The sequence below is a fragment of the Dipodomys merriami genome, unplaced genomic scaffold (assembly GCF_024711535.1).
Source record: "Dipodomys merriami isolate MVZ:Mamm:240054 unplaced genomic scaffold, mDipMer1.0.p SCAF_530, whole genome shotgun sequence".
Taxonomy (NCBI): domain Eukaryota; kingdom Metazoa; phylum Chordata; class Mammalia; order Rodentia; family Heteromyidae; genus Dipodomys; species Dipodomys merriami.
The window spans coordinates 277038-301500 of NW_027206103.1; the positions used below are offsets into that span (position 1 = coordinate 277038).

The following is a 24463-nucleotide window of genomic DNA, read 5'->3' on the forward strand; positions in this document are numbered from 1 at the left end:
TGGAAGGCAGTGACATTGCTGGAATTCATGAAGAAGACTGAGGTACCATGCCAGGGGCGAGTCTGGCCCTTGGGCAGAGTTCCCTGCTGCAGAGAGAGGCTGGCTTGTTATGCAAACTGTACAAGTAATCCTTAAGTCACATTCTGTAGTTGCCAGCACACTTTTGCAATGTGATTGTACCAAAGAAGCTGTGCTAGAATGCATTAGAAATAATGATTTAAGACTGTACTTGCTCTGTTGAAATAACTTAAATTACATGGTGCAACATACTTTTCCCAGGTGGCTAAAAAATCACTGACTTAAGATATTTAAAATGTCAGAAATGTATGTTCCTAATAAGGTTTGGGAATCAGCCATACTTCAGGGAGTACTGCAGGTCTTCATCATCATCATCTAAGTAGCCCTTAGAGAGTATGTGAGTTGTGACTTGATTTCTCTCATTATAAAATAAATCTGAAATGAATGATGCATTCAGACATCCAGACACAGAGGAACCAGATGTGTGGTGGGGTCTTGTTTGCAACTTTCTTCCTTCCAATACTTCAGTATGCATCTGACACTTAATATCTAAGCATTTATACTGAAGGATCATTCTTTGAAGTGGAGTAACCCTCCATCCCTGACAGATAGCTATGTGAATGCACATGTGTGTCTGGGTGAACAGAGCTGGATTGGGCAATAGTCCATTTCCTGGGCATCTTGTACTGAAATATTATTGGGAGAAATAGGAATCCTGGCATTTGAGAACCCTTTGGAGCACTAAGCAGTTGACAAGCAAAATTTATTCTAACCCCTTCAAGAGGCACAAAAGAGATAATGAAAATTGTTGCCATTGATGAACTGTTGAATATTTTTATAAAGTATCTATGGTTTTTTATTAATTTCTCTTGTAACATTGGAGTTTTGTACCGGTCTTGAGCATGCCAGACAAGAGCTTTCTCACTTGGACAATGCCTCCAAAGCCCTTTTGTTTTGATCTAATCATTTGATCTTAATGTGTTATCTTCTTCACTTTGCCTGATCTGGCCTCAAACAGAAAGGACACTGTCCCTGAGCTTCTTTGCTAAAGGCTAGTACTCTACCACATGATCCACATAGCTCCATTTCTGGCTTTTGGGTGGGTAATTGGAGATAAAATCTCACTGAGTTCTGTTTTGATTTCCTTTTTCAAGTTTTTAAAAGTTTTTATCATAGAGGTTCTAGAAAGAAGGATGGCCAATAGACACATGAAGAAATGCTCAACCTCCCTAGCCATAAAAGAAATGCAAATCAAAACAACATTGAGATACCATGTCACCCCAGTTAGAATGGCTATAATCAAGAACCCTAATAACAACAGATGCTGGAGGGGATGTGGACAGAAGGGAACCTTACTTCATTGTTGGTGGGAGTGTACACTTGTTCAACCACTTTGGAAAGTAGTTTGGAGGTTCCTCAAAAGACTCCACATAGAGCTCCCCTATGACCCAGCAATCCCACTTTTGGGCATTTACCCATATGTTTCCAAACAAGACCACATTAAAGCTACCAGCACAAGTATGTTTATTGCAGCATTATTTACTATAGCTAAGATCTGGAACCAACCCAGATGCCCGTCAGTAGATGAATGGATCAAGACAATGTGGTATATATACACAATGGAATTCTATGCCTCCATCAGAAAGAAAGACATTGCCCCATTTGTTAGGAAATGGAAAGACTTGGAAAAAATTGTATTAAGTGAAGTAAGCCAGGCCCAAAGAAACATAGGTCCCATGGTTTCCCTTATTTGCAATATCTAGTATAGTATGAGATAAGCAGAAAAGGTCAGATAAGGTGATGTTAGGAAAACGAACCCTAAGATATGTATTCAAATGTTTTCTTTTCTTTCATGCATTTGTTTCTAACACATTCATAAGATTATTTCTTTGTTGCTTTGTATGTCCCTTCCCCACAGTATAAACCCTGCTCTCACTGTATTTGATGTCGGTATAATTTGTGGAGGGGAAGGGGAAAAACAAGTCATTTAAATAAGGATACAGGTGGACCTGTTGAAATAATGAGAAGAACAAGTTGTCATGTCAAAAACGAACTTTACAACTTTGGTGGGTGGGGGGAGGAGGATTGGGTTGGGGGGCAGGGGGGGAGGATGGGAAGGGATGGGAAGGGGAAACAAAGGAGGAGGCTCCAATGCTTGATAAGAAATGTACTCATTATCTTGCCCATGTAATTGTAACCCCTCTGTACAGTATTTTCACAATAAAAAATAAATAAAAATAAAAAAAATCTCACTGAGTTTGAACCTGTGATCCTTGGATCTCAGCTTCCTAAGTAGCTAGGAGTACAGGCATGAGCCACTGGCGTCTGGCCTGATAAACATTTTTTATGAGTAATATTGGAATCTAAGCCCAATTTTTGTAGCTCTTCTCTGGCTCAACAGGTATTTGGAAAACATTCTTACATAAATGAAATCCTTAAGAGCGTAGGTTTGGTGTTTTTCTTATATTCATATGGTCATTTGAAATACTTACATTGACACAATTTATATGATTCTTGTGCCATAATTTAAGACTTTTCAGTGCAATTAGTTTATTTGTGTCAGCATTAGTAAGAGTTAACAAGGACATTAAAATAAAATGACATGGTTTATTTTACACATAAGAAAAGAACTCTGCTTTCAATCGCAAGTGTGAAGTTAACATGTAGAAAAATAATCAGATGCTACATGTGCTGTATGATTGCTTTGCCTTTTATATTTGAGTCTTAGGTTTTCATCTCATCTTTGGGCTTGTTAACATCAGCATCAGAATTTGCTAGTGCAGCTTCCAGACAGCTAAATTTTATATCCACAACACCCCAACTGAGAGCTAACATTATCTCTCACACCAAAGTGTGAACCACTTATATAAATATAGATAAGCAGAGGTTGAAGCAAATGAAAGTGCTACAGTTCATCTAAGCGCATGAACCACTGCTACAAACTAAGCATGGAGAGATGCATCTATTAAAAGGTTATGAGGGGAGAAGGGGAAAAGAAAGGCTAACTGAGAGTGAATTTGATCAAGGTACTTTGTGTGCATGTATGGGAAATCAAAATAAAATTCCTTTTATATGATTAATATATACCAATAAAGAAAGAGAATAGTTCAAATATAGAGAATTAAATTTCCCCAACTCCATTTAATAAATGTTGAGTATGTAATAGTATAAGTTTGGATGGGTACTAAACCTTTAGTCTTTCTGGACACTCCTATCATTTAAACCCAGTTTGGCAGGTTTTGTGTATCTGTGCAAATATTTATGTGTATGAAACACACACCCATACCAAAAGTAGCCAAATGGGACTACTTTGCTGAATTAGAATCTTTGGGTGGAAAGGATTTATAAAAACAATAACGAACTTTCAAGCTCTCAAACTAATATGTTATTGAGTATAGACAGGCATTAATATCTAATATGGGCATAAAAGAAAACCTTACTCACTAGGTGCATAAATAGAAGGTAGTGGATTGTGGTTTGCTGGATTGCTGACCATAAAAAAAATCAGAATCTATCTGCATAAATCAACATGATCATGAAAACAAGCAGGGATTGGGAAAATGTTAGGTAACAGCTTGGAAGCTCACAGTTCAGAGACTGGGATTCTTGCATTGATCGAATGCCTGCCTGTGACAGGCTCTCTGAAGGGCAGTTCACACACATTGTAAGTTGAAAAGAACAGAGAGTTGGATAGAAGAACAATTGGCAGAGATTAGATTAGAAGGGGTGATGTGGAAATTCAGATGGGGAGAGAGGCTGGTACCTGGGGTACCTGACCAGAAGTTAGATACCCAGGTGTTATTTTACTGCACTTACTGCCAGGGGCCTTAACAAAAGGCTACAGCTGCCGCCTCCTGTGGGACTTCCATGAAAGCTCTTCCCACATTAACTGTAAAATAGGTCTCGGTTTACATATAAATATGAAAGAATAATGAATTCGTAATCTTTACTGAATTCTTTTTTTTCTTTTTATTTAGACCTTGCACTCCGCAGACAACTGAAGAAATGGCTTAGAAATAGACAGGTGTGTTAGGAGTTAATAACATACAATTCAGCTGTGATTTCAGTTGAGTTGCTGGTGGACTGATGCCTGGTGTGTCACAGGGAGAGGTGAGTTAAGAGGGATTCCAGGCTTTTGGGGTTGAAGTTGGCCAGACCTGAGACTTTGCTCTTGTTTTCCATTCCCACCTCGGTCTCTCATTGGCTGTTGGTTTCCTTTTGTTGACCTTGGACAGGAAGCTCCATGGGGCCATATAGGGACCTGCTCTAATGCATCATATTGGTTTCTGTTACTGGGCCTGCAGCACAGCAGTCTCTTGGTACATTCTCTGAATGAAGATAGCTCTCTCCATGGTATAGTCTCTGTAAAAGACCTCTTATAGGGATATTTCTCTAAATGATAACCCTACTTTATGGGTGGTCATGAAGAAAATACCGGGGTCTGTAGCCCACTATATATAACTGATACACAGGAAGTATTACTACACTGATGCTATCATTACTAATTCTCATATTGCATGTCCTTCAGAATGTTGATATAATTTCCAATTCACAGAAAGGATGCACTCTTGGAGCAAAAATAGTGATGGGTTATTCTCACCATTTTCATTAAGACTTTGTCCTTCAGAGCCATCTCTTGAGTGACTCAGAAATAGAAGAAGGATTTCTATGTCTAATAGCCATAAAACCCTAACTCATTTAACTTCATCAGTGCAAATGGATGGGATGAGCCCTACTTATAAGGGTTAAAGTAGGACAGTTGTAAGAGAACCATCCCCAAAGGAAACAACTTTCCACCCATAAAGATTATTCACTATGATGATGGTTGTGTTAAAACTGCTAAAAAAAAAAAAAAAAAAAAAGGAAGACGGCTCATGGTGGTGATAAAAGTGGATGAGCTGTGTGGGAAACTATGCTTCAGTTGTCACAGAGGCCACGGGCTTCTAAATGCATCTTTCTCTGCAGCCCAGATGTTCAATGTCTAAATTAACATGCTTTGAATGGTGTCTGAGCCCAGATGTGAGTAGATAATGACATTTTATTTTGTCCTTAACAGTTTTGTAGATCTTTTTAAAGCTCAGAGATTGAGTTTAGCTGAGAATGAGTGAAAATTTGGTTGAACATCTGTGCTTCTGAAGTTTGTATTTTTAAGCTCTAGATGGAAACTCAGGCATCCTTCCAGATGGATGTAGACACCCAATCAATAAAAGTATATCAGGTAATGGAGGCTACAGAATTTAAAAGTGTCTATATAAATTCTTTATTTTCTCATACTATGGCATGAGTACCTATTTGGCCTAGTGTTGGATAAAAGAATAGACACTACTTTACAAATGGCCTTGAAAGTTATTTGCTTTTAAGAAGACCTTTGAGCCTGGCTCTGGTGGCTCACGCCTATAATTCTAGCAACTCAGGAGGCTGAGATCTAAGGATTATAGTTTGAAGCCAGCCCAGGAAGCAAAGTTTGTGAGACTGTTTATCTCCAGTTAACAACCAGAAAACAGGAAGTGGCACTTAGCTCAGAGAGTGGAGCATTAATCTTGAGCAAAAGAGCTCAGAGACAGCACTCAGGCCTTGAGTTCAAGCCACATGACTGACCAAAAAAAAAAAAAAAAGAATAAAAAGAAAAGACCTTTCTCAATGCTATTTTGCTTTTGTAAATTTGTGTACTTTGTGTGTGTGTGTGTGTGTGTGTACGTTCCTAGAAATGCAACCTAAGACCTTACACATACTAGACAAGCATTCTGCCAGTAAGCTACATTCCCAGTCTTTGTATATGAATATTTTACAAGTGAACTTAATTGCTCCAAGTGTTTTATACAATAAATCTGTAGTCAAAATACCTCTGGAGAATGTAAGAAGTATAACCTCTCCTTGCTATGGGCACTCTGCCCCATGGAAGAATGTTCACTAAAGGTCATAGGGCCTATGATAGGAGCAGCCAACTCCTCTTGAGAAAGTGACATTCACTGTTCAACTAATGTGTATGAAGAACAATGAACGAGAACGTCCGATACATAAAAAAAGAAAGAGTTATTGCAGCTATATTTCTTCCTAGTGACTGGCTGATAAAAGAGAAAAGAGAATATATTAAACAGAGATAATCAAGAGAAAGAAGCCGATAGGAGAAGCTCAGTAAGATGAAATGTAAATACATTAACTTTTCTACCTGGCATTATTTCACAGAATAATTTTATTCTCCTTAGAACTTTATCTCAGTTGGATCCTATTTTCCCTTCTCATTGGATGGCTGAGCCCCACTGTGATGTGGGGGTGCGGCCATCCCCTCTGGAGGCCCATGATTTCCCCTACCTATGAGTGTAGTCCCAGAAAAGGCAGCTGAAGTCCATGAAGCTGCCCCTCCTGGTTTCCGCTCTCTGACAAACCGTCTGAACAGCTCACCCTGGACAGCCTTCCCAGTGCTTGTGGGTGGCTTCTCCTAAGGCCAAATGAAAGGGTTTACACAAATCCTTTAGATCCCTATGGAGTTCATCTCCAGGGGCTCCCTGAGCAAAAGCTTTAGGATACTGCCAATTAATATAATTCTGGAATGGCAGGAATTGCTCTATGTCATTGAATTGGAATGAGATACAATTTACTGTGTTAAGTGACATGCACCAGGCATGGGGCGGGGGACAAATATGTGGAATCTAACAAAATTGATCCTGTCGAAGTTGTGAGTAGAGCCATGGCTACAGAGATGGGAGGTACACACGGGAGGGGTGGTCAGTGGGTGCGTTGATAGCATTAAATAGAAGGAATAAGTTTGGTGTTCTATTATATAACAGGGTTGTTCTCTCTCTCTCTCTCTCTCTCTCTCTCTCTCTCTCTCTCTCTCTTTCTCTGCATGCATGTGTGTATTTAACAGAAGTGTGTTACATATATTTTAGCATAGTGAGAAGAGAAGATTTGGAATGTTCTTACCATAGAGAATGTTTGAGATGATATTCTCACTACTCTGGCTTGATCATCACACAATATATACATAGGTTGGAGCATCACACTGTGTCCCATAAATATGGACAGTTGTCAAATGTGAATTAGAAATAGATTCTAAAATGAAATTAAGGGGTCCCTTCTTTGGTCATACTATCTCATACCTCAGGGTATTGAGGGATCCTAGTTGGAGAGCGGATTCAGGATTGGCCCAGCTCAGGTGGCATGGGGCCACTTCTAGGACCTCATGTGCTCAGATGGGGTGGGAGTGAGGAAGCTGGGTTCTAGAGTGAAATCCCTCCTGGAAGCAATGACCCAGCAGCTGGAAGCTGAAAGCCAACTATTTCTTGGTAGCATGGATGTTCTTGAGGCCAGCACCTACCCAGTAACCACATGTACCATCTCTCACTGTCTCTCAATAAATGGTGCAGCTGGGATTGTTTGGTGGATTCAGGCCTGTGTATACATGTTGGCTCTACTGATGGTTATCTCTGGACATGGGCTCCTTAAGCTGCTTCTTTCAATCTGTTTCTTCAAGTGTAAAATGGAGATAATACCTCCTCCTGAGGGTCCCTATGAAAGTTAAATGGCATGGTAAATCGAGAAATATACAGGGCTGTGTACATCTTAACCACTTATTATTGGATTTTTTAGATCCCATGACAGTTTTAGTCCCCTCTTTGTACAACTTACCAAAATAGTATCTAGCCTGTGGAACTGAAGTACTTATTGAAAGTATGATTCAAGAGTTGTTGCTGCGTTGTCTATAATTTCCAAGAACATTGTTTTATACAAATGTAATTCTCCTTATATAAAGATGCTTTTCGAGGAGATGCATGTGTATGAGTGTACGTGTGTACATGTGTGCCTGTATGTACACTAATCTTCATTTACATCATTATACCAGGCAGGCATAGTCTAGCTAACTTGGTGTATGAAAAGATTTAGTTGTCTTTAGTTTGTAGACTCAAGCCAGTTGCTGTTTTAATCACTGAAGTTCTTATTTGCTGACAATCCAAATCCTCCATTCAAAGAATTCTCCACATTCCTGGATTTGACATTCCAGATTGTAAAGGGAGTGGAGATACTTGGATAGGCGTATCTGTGCATCTTGGAAGAATTTCCTCTGCCTGACTTCCTTGCAGTTCCATACCCCTTGCCCCAACTAAGCACAGAGGCTTGCTGTAGATGAACCAAGTATAAAAATCATGCAAGTGGGGACACTTCTACCTTACCAAACTCCAGTGTGATGCTACTGGATGGTCTAGATCTGGTATGCTTTTTAACCCATTGCTCAGTAACTTCTCCATCTAACAGTTCATAGATTTGACAAAAGAACGAGGAGGAATGAAAAAACTTAACCTTTATTGAACAGTCTTAACTGGGAATTGTGTTTTAAGCACTCTAAGACCTTCCACTGAGGTAATCCAGGTGAAGAATTTCAAAAGAGATAACCTGTGTCTACCTACAGGGATGGCCTTGAGAGCCATGGTACCACAAATCCAAATTGGTCCTTCAGGGTGCCCCTGCTTGGCTGTCCAAATCCTTTCCAGTTCTTGCTGAGTGGTGTTCACTCTTTGCTTCCTTTCATCACCAAGGTGAATTCTGAAGAGCTACTTTGTTTTGTTTGAGGGTTGGTTTTTTTGTTTGTTTGTTTTTTTGGGGGGGACAAGATTAGCAAAGAAAACAAAGTTGAGGATATTGCTGCTGCCTCAGATTGCTGGAAGGGCTTCTCTCATTATTTACTGCTAACTTTACTGGCAGATACTCACTATCTCTGCTCACACTCATCCCCAATTTACTTTCTGAACCCTTCAGATGGCAAGGCTATGGGGGCAATTTGGGCAAAACAGCAGAATCCCTGTACTAGAAGTGATGGAATAGTATAGAATTCGAAGGAGAGAAAATTGAGTAGAAGTCAGCAGTTGTTATCAGACCACAGACCATTGTTCTTTGCAATAAGTATGAGAGAAATTTTAATCCAATTACATGAGTACATGAACAATTCTTGGAACTAGTCCACACTTCTGATGATGTTTGAAACACTAGCCAAGCATTGCTGCTGAGAGATTGTTATGATAGTTACTGGAAGTCTTGAGAATGTTAAGGATGTGAGGTACAAAGTAAAACTTCAAGAATTTCTGAAAGTATTTTTCTATGGGTACCTGGAAAATCAGTACTTATAAAGCAACTTCTACTTGATCTAAATATGACTGGAGGAGAGTTTAGACAACTGTGAGTGTTTTCAGAGGCCTTCCTCTGTACTGGGGGATAGTAAGTTGGAATACAATGTAATTATGTGAAATTAGCTTTTTTAGCTAGATGCTGTAGCATGTCTTTAGAAAACAATTGATTCATATTTTCTCTTCTTTTTTCCTCTCTCTCTCTTTCCTTCTAATTCCTTCCAATCCCTCCTCCCTCTTTCCATCTCTCCTTCCTTCCCTCTCCCTCCCTTCCTCCCTCCCTCCCTCCCTCTTCCCTTCCTCCTTCCTCCTTCCCTCTCTTTCTCTTTCCTTCCTTGCTCCCTTTCTTGCATTAAAATTGCATTTTCAGCCTAGACAAATCTATAAATATTTTCATAGTGTTGTAAAAATGTTGAAAATCCATTCAAACTAATTTTGAGGAATTAACTTAAATCACATACTAATAGACATTGATATTCTGTTAGTGACAAGAGTAAATCATGCTGTTAGCACTGTTGCTACTATTTTGTCCTGGAGTTCTATTTCCATTCTGTGGTTATTCAATTTTATTTTTAAAATGTTATGATGGCATTTTAAGTCATCTATAAGTAAAATCAAAGGATTATTCCCATAAGTTACTCAATCACTTATTTTTACCTGTCTCATGCTCAAGATTTTAAATTACTATAGTATACATTAATAAGTGATGCTTCCAAGGACTGAATACTTCAGTAAATATATTGATTTGCTGGCCTACAGTAACTTAACTCAAGAAGTCACATTTAGACTGTAACACCACTTGGTATAGTTGGATTCCTGTCACATGTAATATATAGTCAAAAAGATGTTTAGTTATTTTTTAGGGTTTTTTTAAAGCTGAGGTAAGTGATTAGTTACTTGCTAACAGTATACTATGAAAACTATATTCAGAGTATTAGGACGGTCAGGAGAAATTAGCCTCCCTATGCACAGTGGTCTAGAGGCCAGTCCCCAGCCATCTCTGTTGTGGTGCAGTATGGGGTGGAGACTTCATCAAAAAGATCATACCTAGCCCATAGGCGAGGCCCTGGGGGTTCATCAAAACCACAGCTACACTTTTGAACCCAGAAGCTCTTTGAGAAGAGTTACCTCAAACATATATTATTAAAACCATGATTATCATACTATGCTTTGTCTGCATCCATGAATGGGAACTCAGATGCATTTTAGGCCAAGAAGATATAGGTAGAGGGAGCCAAGGAAAAAGCTGGTTGAGTACTCTGTTACCAAATCCCAGGCCCAGTAGTTTTTTTTTTAAAAGAGTTTTCATATTTTTATGGAAATATTTGATAGATAGAAACAAACAGATGCTATGGACTTGCATCATAAGACTAGTAAAACATACACTTCTATGTACACTATCCAGTGAAAGACCGAGCTCATTACCAACCAAGCGGAAACCTAAGCTTTCCCATCTGCTGATTCTCCCTCCCTTCTGTTTCCTACTGAAACACTCTTTTGTGGCTTAGATGTCCTTTGAAGTCTTTTTTTTTAACTTACAATTTTTCATCTTTTTTGTATATATTTTTTATTGTAAAATACTGTACAGAGGGGTTACAGTTACATGAGTACGGTAATGAGTATTTACACAACTTGGGTGGGGAGGGAGGAGTTGGGGAGGGAAGAGATGGTAGGGGAAAAACAAAGGAGGAGGTAACAAAGCTCTGTAGGAAATGTACTCATTTCCTTTGAAGTCTTACATGGATGGGACTCATGTTTTGCTTTTTCCTTAAACTCAACATTGTTTTCCTGAGCTTTATTCATATTGATTTATATAGTGACACTTCATTAATTTCCACTGCTGTGAAACATTCTATGGTATTGTAGTCCTAAAGTTTTTAATTATCTTTTGACAGACATTATATGAATTGTTTATAGTTGAATTCTGCTGGTATTTTGTCTGTTACAAATGTCTGTTCAGACCTTGTACTGCTCAGACACAAGTGTTTCTCCAGAGCAGGGACGTAGTTATCGAGAAACATTGAGTCAGTGGGTATGTTCATCTTTATATACAATGCTGGATTCTGTGCTTGTATGGCCATTCACATTCTTAAGTTTTCAAATGTTCTCAACACTCAGTGTTCTTGTCAACACATGGGAACTACAATTTTCTAATTTCTTCTTTGATGTATATTCACCAGATTAATATTTGAGCATCTCATCATCAGTTCATTGTGCACTTATGTTTCCTTTTCTTTGAAATTCTATTTGTAGCAGGGTGCCAGTGGCTCATGCTTGTAATCTTAACCACTCAGGAAGCTGAGGTCTGAGGATTATGGGTTGAAGCCAGCACAGCAGGAAAGCCTGTGAAACTCTTATCTCCAATTAACCACCAGAAAACGGAAAATGGATTTGTGACTCAAAATGGTAGAGCTGATAAAACTCAAGAACACCACCTAATCCCTGAGTTCAAGCCCCACCATTGACGAAGAAAAATTCTATTTCTGATGACTGCTTGTTTCTCTTCTGGTTACCTTTGTCTTCTAACATACAACCATTTTCATTATATTTCACACAGAGATCTTTGTGAATTTTACTTTTGTTATGTCAATGGACTAACACTTCATTTTATCTTATGTTTCTTTATAAATTTGACTTTAGTTGTAATGTGTTTCTTTTCAAATTTTGTTTTAGCCCATGTCATGTTCAGAGCCTTAAAAAATACATTTTCTGTTTTGTCTCTCTAGACTGCAATTTAGATAATTCTTTCACATCTTTCTCCTAGTCACTTCTCTTGTGTAATTATTTGTGGTAGAATTCATTATTAATTTTTTTCTTTTTATGTTCCCAAACATTTGTTTGTTTTAGTCTTAGATTCATTTAGATTGTTTTTTTTTCTTCATTTTAAGCTATGTAACTACTTTATGTTCTGTATCAGATAGTGCTGAGGTTTTGGTGGCTTGCTGTGTGGGATTGGTTCTCAATCTGCATTTGGTAATACTCGTGAGTTCATCATTGGTTGAAATGAATTCATAGGAATTGTGAAGTACTTGTACCAAGGATATTTATTCCAGAATAAACTTGTTTATGCTTCAGGGGGCTACATAGAGAGCTGACTGAGGGATCTAGGAGTTTTTATTTAATTATTTGGCATAGGAATTTTCTTTTGCTAAAAATTTTATTGTAAAGGTGATGTACAGAGGGGTTATAGTTCCATAAGTAAGGGAGCCTAGGAATTTTCTGGTTAGCCCAAATAATACAAATTGGTTCCCATACTGGAAAGAGATCTGGTCTTCTGTTGCAGATTAAGAAACACTATTATTTTCCTCATCAATATTATTGTTTGAACTGAGATCAGACAAGAGCAAGGTAGGCTACTTATTTGTTTCCTATGCAATAGGCTGTTAGTGTCTAGTGTTCACTTCACTGAGCCTGAGATTCCTTCCAGTATAAGTTAAATTTAGAAGCCTCAGGTCTAACAGCCCTGCTTCACTTTAGACACATGGCTCTTTTTAATTTGTCTAATTAATGTCCTAAGTTTGGATGCTTGAGTAGGTTAGTCATTTTTTTCAGGGAAGCCCCAGCATCAAGTTTCCCACTCTGGTTTTAGTTTGTAGGTTTCATTTTTTGTTAATTGTTGTCATCGTTGTTGTTTTTTCCGAAGAGCTCAGCAATGTGTTTACACATAAATTAGTTGTTAGTAATCAATATGTAGGTATTTTATGACAATATAGTTTTCTTCCAATGACTGGGAGTTTAACTCTGGCTCATGATATATTGCTACTAAAATAGAACTATTTCTGCAGGGCATTGGTGGCTCACACCTGTAATCCTAGTTGCTCAGGAGGCTGAGATCTGAGGAGCCAGCCAGGCAGAAAAGTCTATGACATTCGTATCTTTAACCAGCAAGAAGCCAGAAGTGGAGCTGTGGCCCAAGTGGTAAAGGTCCAGCCAGTCTTGAGCTTAAAAGCTTACGGACAGTACTCAAGTCCTGAGTTCAAGCCCTAGGGTAGGATCTGTGTGTGTGTGTGTGTGTGTGTGTGTGTGTGTGTGTGTGTGTGTGTGTGTGTGTGTGCGTGTGCGTGTGCGTGTGTGTGTGTGTGTGTGTTTGCGCGCCTGCCTTTTCTCATCACATCTGGCAGAGAAATGGACATATTACCATTGAAAAGAAGCGTATATCAGTTTTCTCTATTGTCTTTAACTGTTGTTTTGTGGAGCTGAAACTAGGTCCATGGTTAAAGGGTTAGTGAGAGCTCCCTGTGTCTTCTATATCTACATCAGCAGAGAAGCTCTGCTTTGGACATTTGTTTATGGAGGTTCTGAGTGGAATGTCCCATTAAGGACAAGAACTGGAAACTGAGGCAGTCCCATGCACTAAGGAAGGGACTGGAGCTGGAAAGCTATAGATCTCTAGGATCTATGGGAGATGATGTTCAAGTATTTGGCTTCAAGTGTCAACTTCATTTTCTCTACATTAGAGTGCTGTAGACTCTACTGGTTCACAGTACAGGCTTGTGTTTTAATCTTGTTCTTTGATGGAGTGGATTTTTTTTCTGCCATATTCACAACAGACTAAAGAAGGCAGAGTATAAGCCCTACTGTAGTTTCTGTCTTTATTTAATAAAAAAATTAAGAGCCAGAGAGTGATGTGTTTTTTTTATCTTATAGGAAGTAAATAATAAAATACTATGATACAGATTTTTTTTTACTCTCCAAACACTTATTTATGTATTTTGTTTTAGTGAGGTAATAATAACCCTATCTTTAAGGTATGTAACAATACTTAAAACATAGTTTTTTAATATTACCAGGTCAATGTGAGAAAGTGAAATTAATTTATATGATTTATTACAGACATACTTAACCTGAATTTAGGTCTTTTTCCCAAGAGTGAAATCAAGGTAAAGGTTTTTTGTTTGTTTGTTTTAATTTAGTTTGTCTCATTTCACTTTATTAATTGTTCACTTTGTTCCATTTCACTATAAGCATAATTTGGGCCTCCATTTTCATTGCTTTTTCAGAAAGGCAGATAACTTTAAAAAGTACTTTTCTGTCTACCTACCTTTTTATGGAATTAAAAAGAAACAAGTTGCTGGGCGCTGGTGGCTCACGCCTGTAATCCTAGCTACTCAGGAGGCTGAGATCTGAGGATCGCGGTTCAAAGCCAGCCCGGGCAGGAGAGACCATGAGACTCCTATCTCCAATAAACCACCAGAAAACCGGAAGTGGCACTGTAGCTCAAGTGGTAGAGCGCTCGCCTTGAGCTGAAGAGCTGAGGGACAGCGCCCAGGCCCAGAGTTCAAGCCCCACGGCCGACAAAAAAAAAAAAAAAAAAAAAAAAAGAAACAAGTTAATGCAGAGACCCCTAAAACAATGTTGGTACATTCTAACATAATTTTTGGTGCTTATAACTTCTAAAATGAAGTGATATCAACTGATAGTTGAGGACTAAGTGCATTTGTTTTCACATAGTATTAAATTATTATTCACACATAAATATGTAACATGTTTAAAAATTAGTAAGACTGCTAGAGAACATTGTGACACTCTGATTTGAGTCTAATGGGACTAAGTATAGACTGGAACATTAAGTCAAGGTGAGCTATACTGTCAGTGCATGAGACAGTGCTTTGCAGAAACACAAGGTTTCATTATTATGGGAAAACCCACTGATGGATTAGCTTACTCATAAAGAATAGAACTGACATGTCAGTATTCTTTAGGTAAAAGCCATTCTCCCCTGTTACTCAGGGATGTGAGTTAGTAATATGGGACTGTTCTCAAATAGGTTACCATCATCCAAGAGTGCATTAGCCATCCGCATGTAGTACATGAGAGTCATGAAGCAAACCTCTCACTGTATTAGAGTCTAATTTTCACTTTGATATTAGAAACTTGGAGATAGACCAGAGAAAAGAAGTGGAAATTATTTGAAAAGATTAAAAAAATGTATTCTCAGAACTGAAAGTCGGATTTCTATATAACTAAGAAGGAAAAACTATGAGGTGTCATAGAGGTAGCTCTTTAGAGAGAGGAACTGGGACTGACAAATATCTCTTGCCATACACATCTGTGTGTGTGTGTGTGTGTGTGTGTGTGTGTGTGTGTGTGTGGGTGGGTGGGTGTCTGTGTATACTAGGGCTTGGACTCAGGACCTGAGCATTTTTTTTTTTCTTTCAAGGCTTGCATTCTACCAGTTGAACCACAGCTCTACTTCCTGCTTTTTATTGAGTAATTGGAGACCTGAGTCTCATAGACTTTCCAACCCAAGCTTGCTTTAAACTACAATTCTCAGATCTCAGCCTCCTGAGGAGCTAGGATTATAACTGCTGAAATCTTGGTGGTCTCAACCACTGTCAGTGTCTGGAATATCACAATTTTTATTCATAAATGTTTAAAATCCATGACTAGGCCCTTCACTCATTTAGAGCTGCAATTCTTTTTTATGTTTTTATTGTAAAAATACTGTACAGAGGGCTTACAGTTACATGAGTAAAGTAATAAGTACATTTCCTATTGAGCTTTGTTACCTCCTACTTTGTTTTCCCCCTATCATCCCTTCCCTCCCCACCTCCCCAACTCCTCCCCCCCCCATCCCAAGTTGTAAAGTTCCTTTTCAACATAGTGTCTTGTATATCTCATTGTTACAATGGGTCAACTTGTATCCTTATTTCAGCATTTAGTTATTTCCCTTCCCCTCCCCAAATTAGAAAATCCTGTATATACAAGATGCAGAGCACTGACATCAAATAAAGTGAAAACAGGGGTTATACCGTGGGAGGAACATACAAGAGAAAGAAAAAGCACATAGTAGACTATAAGTACATTAAAAATAACAGTAAGAAAGATAAAACCTCTTGTGTCCCTATCTTGGGGTTTATTTCACTTAACATCATCTTAAATGGTCACATAGCTTTTGACCATTTCTGCTTGTCCAAGACTTATACTAGTTATTGCAAATAAGGGAAACCATGGGACCTATGGTTCGTTGGGCCTAGCTTACTTCACTTAATATAATTTTTCCCAAGTCTTTCCATTTCCTAACAAATGGGGCGATGTCATTCTTTCTGATGGAGGCATAGCATTCCATTCTATAAACATACCCCATTTTCTTGAGCCATTCATCTCAGTTGGTTCCATAGCTCAGCTATGGTAAATAATGCTGTGATAAACATAGTTGTGCTGGTAGCCTTAATATGGCCTTGTTTGTGATCATTTGGGTAAATGCCCAAAAGTGGGATTGCTGGGTCATAGGGGAGCTCTATGTGGAATCTTTTGAGGAACCTCCATACTGCTTTCCAAAGTGAATGAACGAGTTTACACTCCCACCAATAGTGCAGTAGGGTTCCCTTTTGGCCACATCCCCTCCAGCATCTGTTGTTATTAGATTTCTAAGTGGGGTGAGGTGGAATCTCAATGTTGTTTTGATTTGCATTTCTTTTATGGCTAGAGAAGTTGAGCATTTCTTCATGTGTCTATTGGCCATTCTTATTTCCTCTTCAGAGAAGGTTCTCTTTAAATTAAAGCTGCAATTCTTAATCTGCAAAGCAAACAGACCAGGTTAATTTATCCCTAATGTACCCTTTGAGGTGAGAGTTTTAGCATTAGGAGTTGTGATACAGGCTGACTATTCCTGCACTCTCTTGCACACTGAAAAAGGAGAGGGATGCTGCCCAACTATGAAAGACTTTTTTTTTTAAGAAAAAAGAATTATAATTGTTATTATCCTGTCAATAGTGAGCCATTTGTCTTGAGGCATTATCAGATTTATGTCTCATGAAGAACTTCTGGGACACTCTTGTCTAGACTGATGTTGGAGGAAAGAGTGTCTAGAGAAGATGCAGGGAAACTAGCAAAGTTTCATAGGATGAAGCTGTGGCTCAGAAGGTACCCAAGAATGTGGGGAGGGTTACAGATTTACAAGGTAGAATCCATGGGTCTTGATGAGTCATGTGGGGATGTGGTAATGAGAGTGATCAATGAATAGGATGCTTTGAGACCATACCATGGACCAATGAGAATTGTTGGTTGGTAGAGAAGTTCCTATTACTGCTGTAACAAATCATACAAAGGCAATAGTTTAAACAACATATATTAGTTATAATTATGTAGGTAAGAAAGAGATTTTAATGGACTAAAATGAAGATATCTACTGAGCTTTCCTCCCTGTACTCTGGGTATTTATCCTTCTCTACCTTTTCAGCTCCTAGAGGCTGTTTACATTATTTGCTTCACAATCACCTTCTGATTCAAAACTAGCAATGTCCAGTCAAGTCTTGCTCACCCCAAATAGCTGTAACACTTATTTTTCTACCTCTCTCATAAGGACCCTTGTAATTAAGCATACCCATTCAGATATTCAGGAAAGACCTCCTTTTCAAGGTCCTTAATCATGTTTGCCAAATTTCTTTTGCTACATTAGTTGGTATATCCAAAAATTCTAGGGTTCAGTATACAAAGGTGTTTATTCATCACACTACAGCTAAGATGGAGAAGGTGAACTCAGTTTGCTCATATGATCTTGATAACAAGTTGAGACAGTTGGACCTCTGATTTTCATCTGGAGATGGAGATTTTGGTGACAGATGACTTGGATTGTAGGTTGATAAGGGAGTGCTGGAGGAATTCTATCAATGACGGAAGTAGTGAATAAAAGCAATGATGACATTTCCTTACTAGCAAGGTGCTATATAGGTCAGTGGCTCCAGTTTACCTGCTCTTAAAAATATGTAACTTGTATTCCTAAAGAGCCAGAAATTGGTTATTTTATTGGATTTCATTGCTTTTGATGTTATACTCAGAATAACAGATGCATGTTGATCCACTTTCTCAGAGTTTGTCAACAACGGTTGTATACATACAGCCTTTTGTTACTGTTCTCACTATAGGTTAATGTCCCGTGAGGTTCCACACCCTACACACTCTATCTCTGTCTCTGTCTCTGTCTCTGCTTAATATGCTGTTCTTTGCAAACCTCTGAGTGTAATTCTGATAGGATTGCTGACCCTGATGCATTAGCAAATGATACTACATTGTGAAACATCACTCATGACTCTCTCCCCAGCTTATCTGTTTTCAGTGAAACTGTAGAACACAGGCAGCTACTTGATGAAGAGGGTGAGACTGAAAAGAGGGAATGTGTGTGAAGTACTTGTTTCAAGCTAGCCAGTTCCACCTAACTTCTTCACTCATCCCAACCTCCATGTCTGGAATTGATGGGAATAGCTGCTTTTTGGTTTCTGCAGTAGCCTTTGCTGTCAGCTCCTTGCTGCCTGGGGGTAATTAGAGTTTCAGAGTCTGGAGCTTAAGTCTGCTTCATGCTACCATGACTTTGGTTCAGGGATGATCGTGGAGTTGGCCTCATAAATACCAGGCTGATTTCCAGACTTTGCCTTTCACTTTGTACACATGTAATAATATCATTTTAAGAACAACTACCACACATGAGTCTTTGATACATTTTAGCTTTTATGAACAGAATTTTTATATGTTCTTGCAGCAAATGTGCATCAAAGGATTGGGTTGATTGGAACACAAAGGCAACAGAAGATAGGGCCTTCATCCACAAAAAGTATATCTGGTCTAGTAGAACTTGACCCTCCTAGAAATATCAGTAATATAGTGTCAAATGTAGCAAGTTCTCTAAGGGCCACAGCATTCTTTGATGACTTGATATTTTAAATAGGTTGTTTTTCTTTTTTCTTTATTATTTTTTTATGCTGGTCCTTAGACTTGATTTCAGGCCCTGGGCACTATTCATGAATTTTATTGCTCAAGGATAGCACTCTACCACTTGAGCCAGGGCTCTACTTCTGGCTTTTTTATTGTTAATTGGACATAAGAGTTTCATGAACTTTCTTTTCTGAGCTGGTTTTGAACTTTGATTTTCAGGTCTCAGCATTCTGAGTAACTAGGATTACAGGTGTGAGCCAACAGTACCCAGCTTAAGTGGGGTTTTTTTTGTTTGTTTTTTTGTTTGCTCTTTGAGATGAGAGGATCTTTATATTTGGGAAGAAGTTTGGACAGATGGAGTTCTGCACACAGATACAAAAGTAGTAAAGATTAGCCATAGGAAGTAGTGTGAAGAATGATGAAAAGTAAATGACATCATCTTATTACCACTGGAATAGTGAGAGTAATTTGGAATAGTCAATCCTGTGTCACAGATGATTTTGCTATTTTTCATATGGAAATAATGTCACAGTGAAGAATTTGGTGATGATAGATTTATGTCTAAATTTTTCATCTTGTTTTTGTTTTACATTCCTGAATGAATTAAATTCCATCTAGTCATGGCACATTAATTTAATTGCTGTGGGATTCTATTTCTCAATATTTTATTTAGGATTTTAGCTTGCTATTCTTAAATAAGATTGGTCTGTAATTTTGTTTTTGATGCAGTGTGGCAGGTCTTTTTTAAAAAATCAATGTTTCTTATTGCTTTAAAAAAGATCTTATAAACTATTTTTGTCTTATTTCCCTTTTGGTCTAAGAGAGTTTAAATGCATGGAATTTTCTGTTGTTTTAGAGTTTTGGCAAGTTGTGCTGTGAAACCATCTAGGTTTTGTGAGTGTGTGTGTGTGTGTGTGTGTGTATACATGCACGCATGTACACACACACATACACGGCTATGAGCATGATGCTAATTATCCCTTTTATTTGTGTGGTGATTGGTTAGAAAGTAGTCTAACTTTCATCTATCATGAAAAAATACTAATGTGTTCCAGAAAATGTATCCTTTATATCTGTTTTTGAAATTTACATGCACAAAGTTGATCTAAAATATCTACTGTGATTTTAAATATTTTCTGTAATTGTGCTATTTGCTTCTTATTTTTTATTTTAATGTAACTGAATTAGCCACTTCTTTTTCTCATTGATTCGGCTAATGGTTATTTAGCTCCTTTGGCTAGCTAATTGTAAGTATCAGCTTTCAACCTATTTATCAAGCCTCTAGACTTCATTCTTACAGTTCATTTATACTTTGGTACACATTCTTTTTTTCTTATTTCTGTAGTGTTCCTTTAATTTCCTAAGTTGATGCTGATTTCATCTTTTCTGATGACCTCATATTCTCTCATGTTTATTAATAAACAAAATCTTTGTATTTTCCCTTTACTAGAACATCAGCTGTACTTGTATTTTTAAAAATAAACTTGTTTTCTAGATATTACTTATTAATTATTTCCTTTCTTGACTCCAAAATTAGGAGGGAAGTTTAAAGCTGTCCAAAGATAAGACATAATTGTTTCTATTTTTGTTAATTATTAATAATTTATTTATTGTTGAGAATTTTTAACAAAATTTCTTATTGAGGGAATGTATTGTGAAATAATACATTGTCAAATTTTGTGCTCAGTTAATGGCTATTAGTAAAGAAGTTATTTTTGTCTCCAGGGAGGGGTAACATAGCTATATGTCTTTAGATTGATGTAGCTATATAGATATAGGCATATGCATAGCATGTGTATACACACAAATACATACATATGCCTACAAATATATCTTCATATATTGTGATGAATCATATAGATATGACCTCCTACTTTAATTATATTATTCACTTATCCTGTGTATTCTGTAATCATTGATTTTTCTTTTATTTGTTACATATGGAAAGATAAAAGTAACTTTTTTTTTGCCAGTACTGGAGCTTGCCAGTACTGAGGTCCTGGACACTGTCCCTGAGACTCTCTGTGCTCAAGGCTAACACTCTACCATTTGAGCCACAGCGCCACTTCTGGCTTTTTCTGTTTATGTGGTACTGAGGAATCAAACCCAGGCTTCATGCATACTAGGCAAGCAATACCACTAAGCCACATTCCCAGCCCCCCAAATCACTTTCTTTTCTTGCTTGCTTGAGTCCCTATGGACATTGTAGGTGAAATGGCTCTTCAGTTTTGCATGGTCATTGTGTGCCTTGCAGGAGATTGGCATTCCTGGCTTCTGTGAAGTAAAGACCTCTACAGTCCTGCAGTTTATTTTAACAATGAAAACTATCCATTGAAATACTAGGGAGAATACTATTTATACGTGAGAAACATTCATGTTTGGAAAATGTGCGGTTTTTTGAAGAACACTTTTACCTTTATTCATATATATGGTAATTGTTTTTGTGTAAGCTAAAACTTAAATTTGATTTTGGTCCTGTATGAAAAAATATTTTTCTTCCCTTAAGGGTAGAATAAAGCCAATGAGATAATAATGGAGAGGGTGCCACTAAGAATCAAGAGAAGTGTGAGGCCTTGAATTCAAATCTCCATACTTTCAAAGCAAAACAATAATAAAACGACAATAATTTGACTTAGGTCAAATTCTTCTGCCCCCATTTTGCTCTGTATTCATGTATAAGAGCTCACTTTTCCATAAACCTGAAATAAATTCATATCTCATATTTTAAGACTGAATCTCAATTTTTATTGCTACCTGCTGTAATTAATTTCCCAAAGAGTGTGCTGTATTTTTTAAATTAATTAATTAATTAATTAAGTCTTGACAAGGCAAATTTTACTTCTGAAGAAGGGCAGGTCATCAGCCAGAAATCTGACAAGCAGGCGCACAGTGCAGGCTGCCTGCTCCCTTTTATCCCTAACACAGTAGCCCCTACCCACTCTGCTCGGATTGGCTGAGCTCAGGCTCACAATCTGCTCCTGATTGTCCAGTTTGAATAGAGTCAGCTGTATTCACACAAGGTGACCATTAGAAGACTTGGAGGTAAGATCAACAGTGCACAAGCAATCTCAACACATACCCACACCCTCTGCTATTTCTTGAACAAGCTGAGGTGTGTGTGTCTTCTGTGGTGTCTTAATTCTATCTTGGAACAACTGCTCCAGACAAAACTTTACATTTCAAGAATCCTTCTTTGGGCTGGAAATGTGGCTGAGTAGTAGAGTGCTTGCCTAGCATGCATGAAGGCCCAGGCTCCATTCCTCAGTACCATATACACAGAAAAACAGACTGTGCTGTATTAAATTGACAAATTCTTGAATGTAAATATATATTACTAAATAACATGTATACATGTAAATTTAAATCTTCTCAAGGTTCTAAAATAAATACTTAGTAGAAGTGGTGCTGTGGCTCAAGTGGTAAAGCACTAACCTTGAGCAGAAGAGCTGAGGGATAGCACCTAGGCCCAGAGTTCAAGCCCCACATCCAACAATAAATAAATAAATAAATACCTAAGTACTAAAATAAATATCTAAGTAAATTTCAGTGCAGGTAGCAGGAAAAAACAATGTCAGGATACTGTTGAGAGAGCGAGGTAGAACCTTGACTATAAAAAAATAAAAAAAAAACCTCTGAAGTTCTTTGAACTCATAATGAGCTTACTAAAAATTGTGTGCAAACAGTGAAGAAGGAGTAAAACATTTTTGAAGCAACTTTTGGCAAGCTCATCAGAATTTGAAAGGAATCTCTCCCTCCCCCCACCAAATGAATGTATAGGATTTGAAACAGCTTAACTGAGCCTAACACACATTGACATCAAAGTCCTTTGTAGGGGGGTTGGAAATGACTTTCACTGCTAAAGAAAGGAGAATATGTGGTGAGTATTTTTAGGTATTCACCTGAGCATACAAGACCTGTTCTTAGTGCAGCTATTCTGGTCAGCACTTGAAAATACCTCATGGAGAAGCTGCTCCAAATCTACTACTGGTGAGAATTAAATCTTACTATGTCTATGAATGCTGCTTAACATTACTTCTTGTTGATAAAAGCATCCATTATTAATGTTTACAGAAAACACAAAAGGGCTGAAGGTCAACTGACCCAGGAGCACATGCATTGTTAGTATTTAGAGATGTTAGAACTTGATGAAAAAATAATTAGCATAAAAACTAATTAGGTTGCCATTAATTCATCTTCCCTTGTATAGCAAGTGATTTAGGACTGTTGTTTATCTCAAGGATAATAGTATCCCAGGTATATCTAGAGACTGTAGATTTTGGAAACTCCATTGATCCATTTTCTGAGTTTAAACCTGGGTTCAGGTTTTCCAGATCTTGTTTCCTTTTAAAGAGACAAGATGAGCAGCTGCTTGTATTTAGATGTACCCCTGAACTCTTCCCTCCTTGATGGTCATATTGCTGGTTATTTGGTTGAATATAGATATAGATGAAGATATATACACTAGTCTCTCTCTATTTTGGAAAGTCAGCTGATTCTAAGTTTTCAATCATATTTTCTACATTAGGATTTGAGTTTTGTTGAATTTGTATAAATTTTTGTTCTTCCTTCCCAATTAAGAACTATAGTGTTTTTGTTTGGTGTGATGTTGTTTTTAGCCCATTTGGAATCTCAAGGTCTTTACAATTTTTCTCTTTTCTGCCCTTATCAGAAGTCTTCAAAAGAGGAACAGTGTGTTTCATGGTGTGCAAGATCACCTGCTCTCATTTCCTTCTCCATCCACCCTTGATTTCTGTGATCTCATGGGAGATCAGGAATGTAATCACCTATGGTGTGGGAGGTCAGTGAGAAGAATCTCCATTTTCAATTTATTTGCTCAGTCTTAAAACAATAGAAATGTCCCTGTTGAGTGTTAGAGGCTGAAATGCTTTTTGTTTTCCTGTATGTGATTGTTGTGTTTCTTATCCTTAGCTTAAAGTGTTAGGATGACCATAGGAACTTTGGGTTGGAAAAATAGGAAGGATAGGTAATACTAAAAATTAGAGATGTAAATGATTTCCAGATATATGAATACTTTCGTCCAGTATCTTCAGAAAGGTGGAAAATTAAGTCTTTGTTTGAACATTTATAACTACAGATAATTTTCTCCTAAAGCCATATGTTTATCTTTGAGGGCAGAACATTTTATATTTTGTTAAGCCACTATTGTTTCTCTATGACTTCAATCCATGAAAAAGTTTACATTTAGTGAGTTCTTGGTAGGCCTGGGACAATATTTTGGATACTGTTAGAACATTAAGTAGTTTACTCAAGGCTACCTGACAAGAGGAAAACAATGGAAGAGCTAGAATTCTGATTCAGGAAATAGCACTTCTGTCCTCTCAATTAAACCTTCTATATCCATTATATTTAGTAAGACTTGTGGATGCAATATAAAGTTAGAGGACCTTTTTAGTTACCAAATTTTATAAGTCATGGATGGAGAAGATGGGAGGAGGAATTAAGTCAGACAATAATATTTTAATTTCTCACTAATCAAAGGTTCAACAAAGGTCCCATTTTAGGGTAGACAGTCATAGCTACTACAGACAAAGCAGTGAAAAGGACACACATCTGCACTCCAGTGGAGCTTCCATGATAGCAAGGAGACAGAGGCCCACAGGGAAGGAGAAAGTGGCAGACTGATCAGAGAGCAAGGTTACTTGATTGTACCTCTT

At 37.7% G+C, this 24463-nt stretch overlaps 1 protein-coding gene across 10 annotated transcripts in view; it reads left to right on the forward strand.

The window, feature by feature from the left end:
• The window catches only part of LOC138811488 (ecto-NOX disulfide-thiol exchanger 1), a 542054-nt gene that overhangs the window by 158555 nt on the left and 359036 nt on the right, over positions 1–24463 (forward strand). For 6 of the 10 annotated variants that reach the window (XM_069999196.1, XM_069999197.1, XM_069999187.1 and 3 more), the window contains exon 4: positions 3996–4128. The exons of 3 other annotated variants lie outside the window; for them this stretch is intronic. The gene's annotated coding sequence lies outside the window, so the exon portion shown is untranslated. Of the gene's footprint in view, positions 1–3995; positions 4129–23528; positions 23587–24463 lie in introns of those variants that run through there. One more of the 10 variants, XM_069999194.1, reaches the window with a different exon arrangement.